Source organism: Zootoca vivipara, chromosome 3 (assembly GCF_963506605.1).
Source record: "Zootoca vivipara chromosome 3, rZooViv1.1, whole genome shotgun sequence".
NCBI classification, from domain to species: Eukaryota; Metazoa; Chordata; class Lepidosauria; order Squamata; family Lacertidae; genus Zootoca; species Zootoca vivipara.
In genome coordinates, this window is record NC_083278.1 from 14244093 (window position 1) to 14255274 (window position 11182).

General features: G+C 39.0%; 1 protein-coding gene across 2 annotated transcripts in view; it reads left to right on the forward strand.

Annotated features, from left to right (window-relative positions):
- The window catches only part of MACROD2 (mono-ADP ribosylhydrolase 2), an 898190-nt gene that overhangs the window by 49918 nt on the left and 837090 nt on the right, over window positions 1-11182 (forward strand). The gene's annotated exons all lie outside the window — the stretch shown is intronic.

Here is an 11182-nt window from a genome sequence, read left to right on the forward strand (position 1 = left end):
TTGGCCTTTTCATATTCCTATTATGATGATGATTTAATGCCCGATAAAGCAAGTTTTCCGGGAACTCTGGTTTTAGCTGATCAGAATAATTTTGCTTTGCTTCTTTCACCTTCGGAGGCTTATCTGGAGAGTTTCAGAATTATGTGCATAGCTGTCAAGTTTTCCCTTTTCTCGCGAGGAAGCCTATTCAGCATAAGGGAATTTCCCTTTTAAAAAGGGAGAATTGACAGCTATGATTATGTGTTGACTCATTTATAGGTTTCGGTTACATATGTTTGTTAAATGTAACAGACCACAACCTTAAAATACAGTATAGGGCAAACAAAATACTTTCCCCCCCTTTCCAGTAGCACCTTAGAGACCAACTAAGTTTGTCATTAGTATGAGCTTTCCTGTGCATGCACACAAAAGCTCATACCAATGACAAATTTAGTTGGTCTCTAAGGTGGTACTGGAAGAATTTTTTTTTTTAACTTTGTTTCGACTATGCCAGACCAACACAACTACCTACCTGTAACTAGAAGTATAGGGCAAGAAAGAGTTAGTAGAGGAAATGTTTCTGCCTGCCCTGGGCTTCTTCTGCCTTTCCTCTGAGCACGCCAATTTAAATATTGGTGGAATATTCAGAGCATTTATTCAGTACCGTAGATCTGTAGCTGAGTGCAAGTTGTGCCCATTAACAAAAACTTTATTGTTTACAATTATGAAACAGTGAATGGGGCCATGCAGTTCTGCCATCCTACTGCAGCGGCAGGATGCTTACCTTGGCTCATATCTTGCACTCACTGAGCAGAGAACAGGAGGGGGGAAATGCATTGTTCTGAAAAAACAAAGAACTGAACAATATTAACAAGATAAACATTGTCCTAATGAAAGCTGTTTCTGGATTGTGTTCATCCAAATTTAAGACACAAGACATGAGGTAACCTACATGTGATGTTTGATGTGGAAAATTAAATAAATTTCATGCATGAGTGATGAGACAAAATTTCCTTTTGTCACCAGACTTATGTCATGGCTGATCCTATGAGGTGGGATTTTCAGTGTGCATCAAGGACTTAAAGTGGAAAGCTTAAAAGCCCCTGTGTGTGAGCAGAGTAACATAAGCAGAATTACTGTTGGTTTGGATCCCTGTCGTTTCTCTTCAATTCTGAAAATGTCTTGGTAAAAAATGTGCAGGTAGCAACTCAAAGCCTCCTTCTCTCCAATTTATAGCGACAGGGTCACTAACATTTAGGCTGTCTCCCTCTTTGTCTTGCCTATTTCTTTTTTAGAGACTTCCTTTCAGTATACCAGTGTGTCCTTCCTACTGTTATCTGAAGCTATCAGCTGTTTTAATATTTCATTATTTATCTTCTACAAATGGTGGGCCAAAATGCTCAGTTAAAATCCATATTGTCAGTGATTGATGGCTAAATTGATTAAGGAATCAGATAAACTTTCCTTCTAGCAATAAGTGGCTGCTTTTTGCTTATTACACTTCCAATATAATTAAAACAATATTACCATTGAGATTTTGGTGATATACTGCAAATTATTTGAATTGCACATTTTAAAAGCCAAATCAAGTCTAAAACAGCTGACAATCCTACTTCCTCCCAGAAGCTCTAAAATGAGCAAATACCACCTTCGGGGACGGTGACTCAAATTGAGCTATCTTGCTGTGCAGTCCTATATATGTCTACTCAAAAGTATGTACCATTGTGCTCAGTGGAGCTGACTCCCATTTCTGGAGGTAAGTCTGAGAAACACAGGCTTTGGAAGTGGTGCTGCCATACCTGTCCTTGATATACCCCCATTCTCCCTCTGCCACAATTTTAATTTCTCAACAGTGCAATCCTGTACTCTTATTCTGCCAGGATGAGGGAAAACATACACCATATTCAAAACATTCTCAGCCCTGGAGAGGAGGGGAGGAGGAGGAGGGACACAACTAGAAAATGCAAATATGGCATAGAAATCAGCAGATAACCCCACCCATGTCCCTGGAAACACCACCAGTTCTCACCAATCTGAGACTGCCAATAACTGAAAAAGCATATCATCCCCTGATGATGAAAACACTCTCCCAGCAAACACCATCACATACACAAAACATGCAAGATGGTAATGGCAGTTGTGGACTGAATTGAGACAAATGATTTTTTCATGTTATGGCCTATGGAAAAGTCAGGGTATGTGTGTGTGTAAATTGAATGTTGATTGATAATGAGAATTAAAGTGCTATATTCTGTCGGTGCCTAACACCACAGCGTCTTAGCCAGACATACACAATAGCCAGTGGTACATGTTGGAGGTGTAGATCTGCAAATCCTGAGGTATGGCATATATTTGGGGCATGTCCTAAAATCAGAAAATTTTGGGAAGACAGATTAAAGACAATTGAAGTAATCACTGGTTATACTTTACCCATGGGCCCGCTAATTCTTCTGTCTGGATATCTTAAACTTTACTAACAGTGGATGGAACAGTGGATGGAGAATTAATGCAACATCTTTTAATTGCTGAAAGAATTATTATTTGTTGGAATTGGAAAAGAAAATGAGAACACCATCCTTGAGAGAATGGATAACTAAAATCTGGAACATAGTATGCATGGTGAAGCATACAAACAGTATATGCTAAGAATCAGATAGCGTGGACAAATTAATAATGTACTTGCGTAATAAGGTACAGGATAATGACTTGGAACCTGTGATATTAATTTGTTATATTCAACTGTGGTATTACAATTTGTTCCTTTATCTTTAGCTCTAGATATCTCTTTCTACTTTTATTTTATGTGTCATCTGTTGTTATACTTCGTAAAGGTATAAATAAATATATGTAAATAAAAGAAGGAAAGAAGGAAAGAAGGAAAAGCACTACATTTCTTGCTCTTGTATATTTTGTTAGCTTTATGCATTATATGATTGTTTCTACATTTGGAGCAAGTTCTGTTGCTTTCACTAATATGAGAGTTTATGTTTATGTTATGTTCATGTAAAAAAATAAATGCCACCATTCAGTGATCAGGTACAATCAGTTACAGCATTGCAGTTTATGCAATTTCATAATTATACTGGCTCTTTTAAAAACTTGACACAACTTGCCTTTGGCACTGATAGAATAAACGGAAGAATTTTGCTTGACACCGAATATTTTTTTCAGATTGAGGAAGCAGCTTCATTGTGGCATTTGTGTTGCAATTACTATATCTCCCATTCATCTCTTCCTCTTGGAAGAGAACCAAGTAATGGAAGTGTCTGTGATATTTGTGATGTGAGAGCAAGATTTCATCAGTACATTAGAGCATGATTTTTGCATTTGTAATAAGGAAGAAAACTGCCTGAGTTTGCACAAGTGTAATGACATCAAAACAGAGCCAAAACTTGGTACACTGCTGATGCTGCTGGTCTGTCAACCGCCCTGCTGCCCAGCAGCATCCCTGACCAAACTGAGTTATTACTTTCAACAAACGTGGGGTTCCTGTTTCACGTTTGCCAAGATAATAGGTAATGTGTGGGTAGGAGATCCAGTTACTGAGAAGAATTGATGAGTGAGAGGGTTGCTTAATCCTCCTACATGCTGCAGTGCATCGGTCCTTCCTCTGGCTGTTTCCTCCCAGCTGCCATTGCTTTAGATTTTGGAGTCTGGAGGAGGTATTTGGTGGGGAGAATTAGTGGTTAGGGAAAAGAATAGGTACCCTCTTCTTGCCTACCAATGCTTCTCTGCAAATACCCTCTGTCCCCTGCATCATAAGGTGAACACAGAGTAGTTTGCTCTTACTGTCTATTCAACTATTTGTAAAGGGTATGGGTTTAAAGCGCCGTTTTCTTTCTGCAGTTTCTTGGAATCTTTGAACTTTTATTAGGCTTTTAAAACTCAAATCTTTCTTGCCTGATTAACTTTTACAGGTAGGTCTTTATTTTTCACTCTTCTGCAAGCCCTGTGAAATCAGGAAAGAATAAGTTTAATTGCAAAGAATTTGAGTGTCTCTAGAAGCCCAAGCTTTGTTCTGCTAAATATAAGTGTTTAATGAAAAGAAACACATCATTTTCACACATTGTGTTAGATTTTTACATATAAGGAAATCATGAGAAATACACAGTCTGAGGAAGTAAAATGTTTCACTCTTGTTCTTTAATTATCAATCTTATCTTCATATCTCTGCTTTAAAAAGACAACTACAAATGAAAATAGCTTTTAAAAGTAAATATAAAATTGATACGTATTGGCTTGAAAACTAAGTTGCTCTTGTGTTCACATGGGTAGGGGCGACTGAACTAAGTCATGGTTTGCAGCTCATGGTTAGTCTAAACAATGGGCCTGGTTTTGGATGACCAGCTAAGGACTCAGCTGTACAGCTGCAAATAAACCGTTTAAAGTGTTTGGCATATCTCACTGTCACCATCTAGTGTCATATGCCAAATTCAATATATATCAGCTGAACTGATACTTTACAGATTCTTTGCAGATAATTTGCAGGCACTGGGTCTCCAGCTTTGTTTGCTCTCACCCTACTCTCTCCCAGCCAATAAGAAATTACGATAAGTCCTCACACAAACCAGAATCCAGCGGCAAAGAAAGAGTTTTTATTTTTTATTCTGGTGGGGCACTGGTGTTTATGTTGTTTGTTTTCCCTAAGTAGCTTTCCTTCATATTAATAAGGAAGGGGTGTTTTATTTATTTTATCTTTTCGCTTGTTTGCTCTCCCTCCCTTTGATAAAAAGGGAGAGATTGGTGGGATGAGGGCTTTTGGGGGGCCCTGGGGGGAGGGCGGAATGGAGGAGAGAAGATTTAGCTGGATACCTTATGCTGAAATGGGAGGTTGAGTACTATGATAGGAGAAAGTATGCTAACCATCAAAATTTAGAACTAAGGATGAACCATGTGACCCAGGTCTTTAACCAATAATAAATTAAAATTCATCTCATTTAATGACCAAAATGCAAGGATATCCGTATGGTAAATGCTTCTTTGTTTTGAAAATAGTGCAGAACAATGTTCTGATACTGGAGGTTTCTTTTTTCTTCTTATTTTAGGGAGTGGAGATTATGTTACCAATTGCCAGCATATATGCATAAACAGTTTTTGGAAGGATGTGCCAAAAGGCTATGATAACTGGTTTACAACAAAACTATTATTTGTGTGGAATTGATGTCAGATCAGTTGCATTTCACTAATACTGATCTGTATTATTCTCACAGGCTCAGCAACTTCATGACTAGGTGAAGTGAGCTTCACTCACCTGAGTGAAGGAGACCTAGTAGCAATGTTTTCTTACCAGCCAGAAGCAGAAATAAGGGAAACAAAAAATCCATTTGCTCTTTGATGCTTTATCTATGCCAATAAATATTGTCTCCAGGCAGGCATATAATTAAAGAAAGAAAAATAACAGATGATTGATGTGTTCTTATGAGTGCATGCAGAGGCACAATGAGGACGGAAGTATTCCCATAAAGAAAAAACAAGGTGTATTCATCAAGTCTATCCCACATGATAAAATATATCCATATTGTAAATGAGGTTCTTCCAAGGTAGTATTTAGACAATCATGTGTTGGCTTATTAAGCTGGGATATACAGAAGCCTTTTGCCTGCACAGGTACTCCCTTTGCTTTTATCAGTTGTCACAATTAAACCAGGAAGTTTATCACTAAGAATATTTTGCCATTTTGTCCAAACTAGGAAAGTCTGTTTGCCAGCTTTGGAACAGGCCAGTATATTAAACCATAGTTTTAAGCTGGATTGATATCTTGGCTTCTTGGAAGCTTCAGAAAGAAATACTTGAGAAAATACTTGCTATTTTCTAGAAAAAGTGGTGCCAGAACTCAGCACAAACACTTCCCTTGTTCTCTTATAATGGTAATGGTGCCCACCTGAGAGGAGTATGTTCAGGATAGCTTAGTTTTATCATTAAAGAACCACATCCAGCTTCCAGACAACCAAGATTACAGATAAGGCTTCCATGGCAGGACATGGATTTTAGTTTAAATTGTTCTAAGATCACTCCATAACCTCTCTCATTATTGACATAAACATGTAAAGCATGTGTATCATTCTTTTACTTCACTAGTTTTCTCATATCAAAACGAGGAGGAGTAAAAAGCAGGCTTCCACGGCAGGGATTGGAACTTCAGGGAGATCTGAGTATGGCTAACCTTACCTTTTAAAAACTCTTTACCACATTGCAGAAGTTTGGCAGACTGGGAGAGGACTAATCTGGGCTGCTAACTGAGAAAAGGGAAAAGATTTAATTGAAACAGATAAGAAAGAAAGCCAGTTAGTTCCAATAAATACAAACACAAAATAGTACATCTATAAAGATCAAGTAAGAAATAAAAGAGAAAATAGAATCAAAACAATGCAAATGTCTACCTGAACAGGGTAGTGGTGGTTCTTATTTTAGTTCCCAAACCGGTAATTATCAGTAGGCCATTGCTTTTGAAACTAGGGAACCAGTTTCTCAAAAGGTTTTACGTGCCAATTTGTTCATCAATATACCGCAGTATGTTGTGCTTGGCACCTCCACTCATTGAGAGTAGGAGATTGATTTTGTGATTAAAATTTGTGCTGTAATCAATATATTTCTAATTTGACATTTCTATTTTGTGGATGCATTCTATAATATACCAAAAAAAGACCCAGGAGCTAGAGAGGCTACTTTTCCTTTATGAATTCTCGCTGACTTCTTATTTGCTATTGCTGCAATCAGCTTAAATATTGCATAGTAACATGTACTTGATTTTTGGTGGTATGTTGATTTGGAATTATAGCTCGGCTTAGGGTCCTTTAAGTTACGTAACTCACTGCTATACATTTTCCTTCCTTGTGGACATGTGGAGAAAAGCATACTGTAAGAGACTCTTGAGTCTTGATCGTTCAATTATTAAACCTTTGTCACCATTATTCAAAGTGTTCCACAGCCGAGGACAACAATGAAGTTTCACTGGTTTCTAACACTAGTTTGTTTGGTAGTTTAGAACACAAAAATTAGCTTTCAGGCTCTTGTGGGCATCTGTGTGTCTTGAGAGACAATGGAGGGGTGAAGTCAAACTGTTGGAAGGTTGCAGTGCCTGCTGCAATACGGGAGAGACATGTTTCATTGCAGCTGTTACAGATGCACCATGGCGTTTCTTCTCTCTGCACTCCTCCCAGCACTCATTTCTCCTCTGGCCACAGCTATGGATACACGACCTGACTGTCTGTCTTCAGGCACTGTAGTCATCTGGCAAAGAATTCCCACACAGGGCTGATGTTGCCAGCCTTCCTGTTTGCAGACGTCTTTGTAACACAGAGCTGGTTTCAGGCTATATATCAAATTTTCATCTCTGTCCTTGCAGGAAACAAACAACTTGGGGAACAATAATAGGCAAAGACACATATTCTTGAGAAGCCTAAACAATTTTATGATGGTTTGTACCTTAATGTGGATGTAGTTGGAGAATCCTCACCTCTTTCATTAACTATAATATATTTACAGAAGTAGTCTAGCTCCTTGCTGTTTACACCCATGTATACAAAATGTATACAAAATGTAGTATAAACACTGACAACTGGGAAACACTGGCCTGCGAGCGCTCCAGTTGGAGAACAGCCTTTACCAAAGGTGTCATGGGCTTTGAAGAAACTCGATCTCAGGACGCAAGGGAGAAACATGCTAAGAGGAAGACACGCTTGGCAAATCCACACCGTGATCAACTCCCGCCTGGAAACCAATGTCCCCACTGTGGAAGGGCGTGTGGATCCAGAATTAGCCTCCACAGTCACTTATGGACCCATTGTTAAAATTGTGTTTATGGAAGACAATCTTACTCGGCTATGAGTGATCGCCGAAGAAGAAGAAGAAGACACCCATGTATATTAGAGCATGATCTGAGGAATATATTTTTAGTTCCTTTAGAAAAGGAGCATTAGAATGAATAGCTAGAATAAAATCTTTTTAGAAAACAGTATCCTCAGTAAATGTGAACTTTATGCATTGGAACTTTGTATTTGAAAGCCAGTGTTGCTGTAGTTGTTGGACTGAGGAGACCCAGGGTTTGAACTCCCTGGCATGAAGTTAATTGAGTGTCCTTGGGCTACCCACTATCTTTTAGTACATCACAGGGTGGTCAAGCAAACATCAAAGGTGGAGTGGGGAGGAAGAGGGAGAATCATGTATGCCACCTTGAGTGCCTTGAAAGACAGGATATAAATGAAATGAATAAATCTTACAAGCTTGATAAAAAACTGTAGCTTCAGGATAAGCCTTTTGTGACAGGCTTATGCTAGGTTTAGGTTCGATCCAGACCGTTCAAGTCAGGAAGTTGCACAGGCCATTCATATAAAATACAATATGAGCCCACATCTGTCCTCCACATGTTGTGCTTTTTTAATACAAGCAAAGCACAGTCATCACTTTCCCCTCACCTGTAGAAAAAATGCCTATGACACCAACTCTTTAAATAATTTGATTTGTAGGAGCATTCTGTTTTTGTGAGACATACTTAATAGCTGCATCCCGAGCCTTGTTGATTTGGAGGGACAGGAGAGAATACTCTGCTGATACAGTAAATCTAGGTTTTCTTTCTTTAATGCAACTCCTACACTGGTTGCTAGAGTAAGCTGAAAACGAAAAGGGAAGAAACGTAGCATATAATTCTGTGGACTTCAGAAAAACACAAAATCCTCCAAAAGCATCTATCAAAGTGATTTCAATCCAATGATCCGCTACAAAGTCAAAAGATGTAAGCTGTTCTAATCCAGTGCTTTCAGCTGCTTAAGATCCAGCCTCCACAGCTAGTTGCGAGGGACCAGCTGACAAGTTCTTCAAAGCATCGAAGCAAGAAAGCCCAGCAGTGCCTAGCGACGGAGCTCTTCAGAGGTTTTCAAACTGACAGCTGTTTGCTTTGGGTTTATATACTACAAAAACAATTCAGGTGGTGAATAACATAAATGGCACATAGGTCCAGTCCAGGAGTTTTATTACAATGAATTTAGCTTTGGGCAAGCTGCCATAATCAGCACAATTTGACAAGAAATTCACCATAGATATATAATTCCCCCACCCCCAGAAATAGCATGCAACATTTATGCTGCAAGATTCATGGACTACATATAGCAGTACCCAATAAAATTTTACGATAATGTAAAATATTCTATTTTATAGGTTTTACCCCAGTGATTTTGCTTCTCTGAAACAACAATTTAACCCATACCAATTTAAATACTGTTAACCAGCTAGAGACCTCATCAGTGTGTTTTCACTATCAAAATCTTGTTTCAAGGTGCTGCATGTAGTGGATAGTAGACTCATACGAATGGCAGTATTGGAGGATACTTAATTTTACTATAGGCTTTATTTATGAAAATAAACAATATATTTATTTAAAGATACAGGAAGGTTCTGTAAACTACATCTGTGAAGTAGTACTAGCAGGGCAGTACTTTGGGGTATAATGAACAGGAAGGTCCTCAAATGCAGCCCTCTTGTAAAACAATTAAGTCCAAAGCATAAAATTACCTAACAATGCTATTGCACCTCTGTGTCATACTGTAATGAGCACCATCTCAGAGCCCCATAATAATAGGATGCAAAAAGATGGCATGAATTAAGAGAGATGGTGCTCTCCCCAACCTTTTCCAGATGCAGTCTTCTGTTGGGCACTTGTGCGATGGGAGGTTAAGGCAGGGAACTAGTTTAGTAGTACCCACCATCTTCAAACAGAAGAAACTGAAGATGCTGTACAGGCTTCTAAATTTTCCCTTTCATTGTGTAGCTCTCTGGTAGTAGTAGTAGTAGTAGTAGTAGTATAAAAAGCCTTTTAGTGTACAGATTTTCAATTTGATATGAATGTCTCTAAAAAGCTCAGATTTGTCTTACTGGGTTGTAGATAAATGTGAAGGGAGTGCCCAAGACAAGCTGCTCTCAGTGGGATTGCTTCCAGCAGTGACAGTTGTCAGATATTGATGGTACATGCAGCAACTGACTAGAGAGACCCAGAGAAATGGAAGGAGAGCACCCAACTCTGTGACTGCTTTTGCAGGACTAGATTCTTTATGTAACTGGCAACAACCAGGATCGTTTTGGTCCATGTCTTTGTGGATATTAATGTCTTACATTTTAATGTAATATTTTTGATATATTCTGACATTTTTGGGGTAGCCACTCTGAAAGATATTGCAGTGTTTTTTGCCTTGGCTTTTAAAAGAGGAAAAACAGTTGAGTATTGCCCACCTATTTGTGTGTGTGTGTGTGTGTGTGTGTGTGTGTGTGTGTGTGTGTGTGTGTGTTGTTACTGAAATAAACCTGGCTTTCCATTGCCAAAGGCTAACATAATAGATTACTTTCAGGGCCGGCTCTAGGTAGACTCCTGCGAGGGCGGGGGTGCCGGAGCGATCTCTGCCCCTCAGTGCCAGGGCGCCCGACCTGCTCAAGACTGCCCTGATTACTTTCTCCCCTGCTCAGTTTAAAAGACTATACAAAGATACCATTATTGATGGTGGGTGTGGGTGGAGGGATTGTGTGTATGATGAGCATGTAGAATTTAGCCTGTGACCTGACTGTCCATGGCTGGTTTCTACAATAATGTCAGCACATGTTTTAGCTGACAATGAAAATGTATATGGTCTTCATACAAATTTATCTAAAATGTATCCTAAGTAGGGATGGACCAAATGTTGCTCCATGTGGCTCCATTTACAGGCATCTAATTTGAAGCATAATTTCTTGTGCATTTTTGGGAGGATGGTGAAATTCGGGGCAACTACTAATCTTTAGGAGTACCATTGGGAATCTTCCATTTTCAGTTTAAAAAAATATTTTATTCTGGGGACAGTACAGCTGCCATTTTATTTCCCCCTGATTGTTCCAGATTCATACAGTTTTTGGTTCTCTGCAATCTCCGTATCCTCCTTTAGCACACATTTGACTCCCTTGTCAAAGGATCCAACTGCCTTCCTAGCCAATCTCCTGTTAGTAATGTATTTAAATTGGGTAGGGGATGATGACTTGTGGCTCTGCAAATGCTGTTGGACTAACTCCCATCAGCCCCAGACAGTATGGGGTAATTGGGAATTGTAGGCCAGCAATCTCTGAAGGGTCACAGGTTTCCCATCCCTGCATTAAGGTGTGTTTGCACAGCATATTGACAATGTGAATTTTAATAAGGTGACCTTATTAAGCTGAGAAGTTAAAGTGAAAGTTTAATGGAATAGGC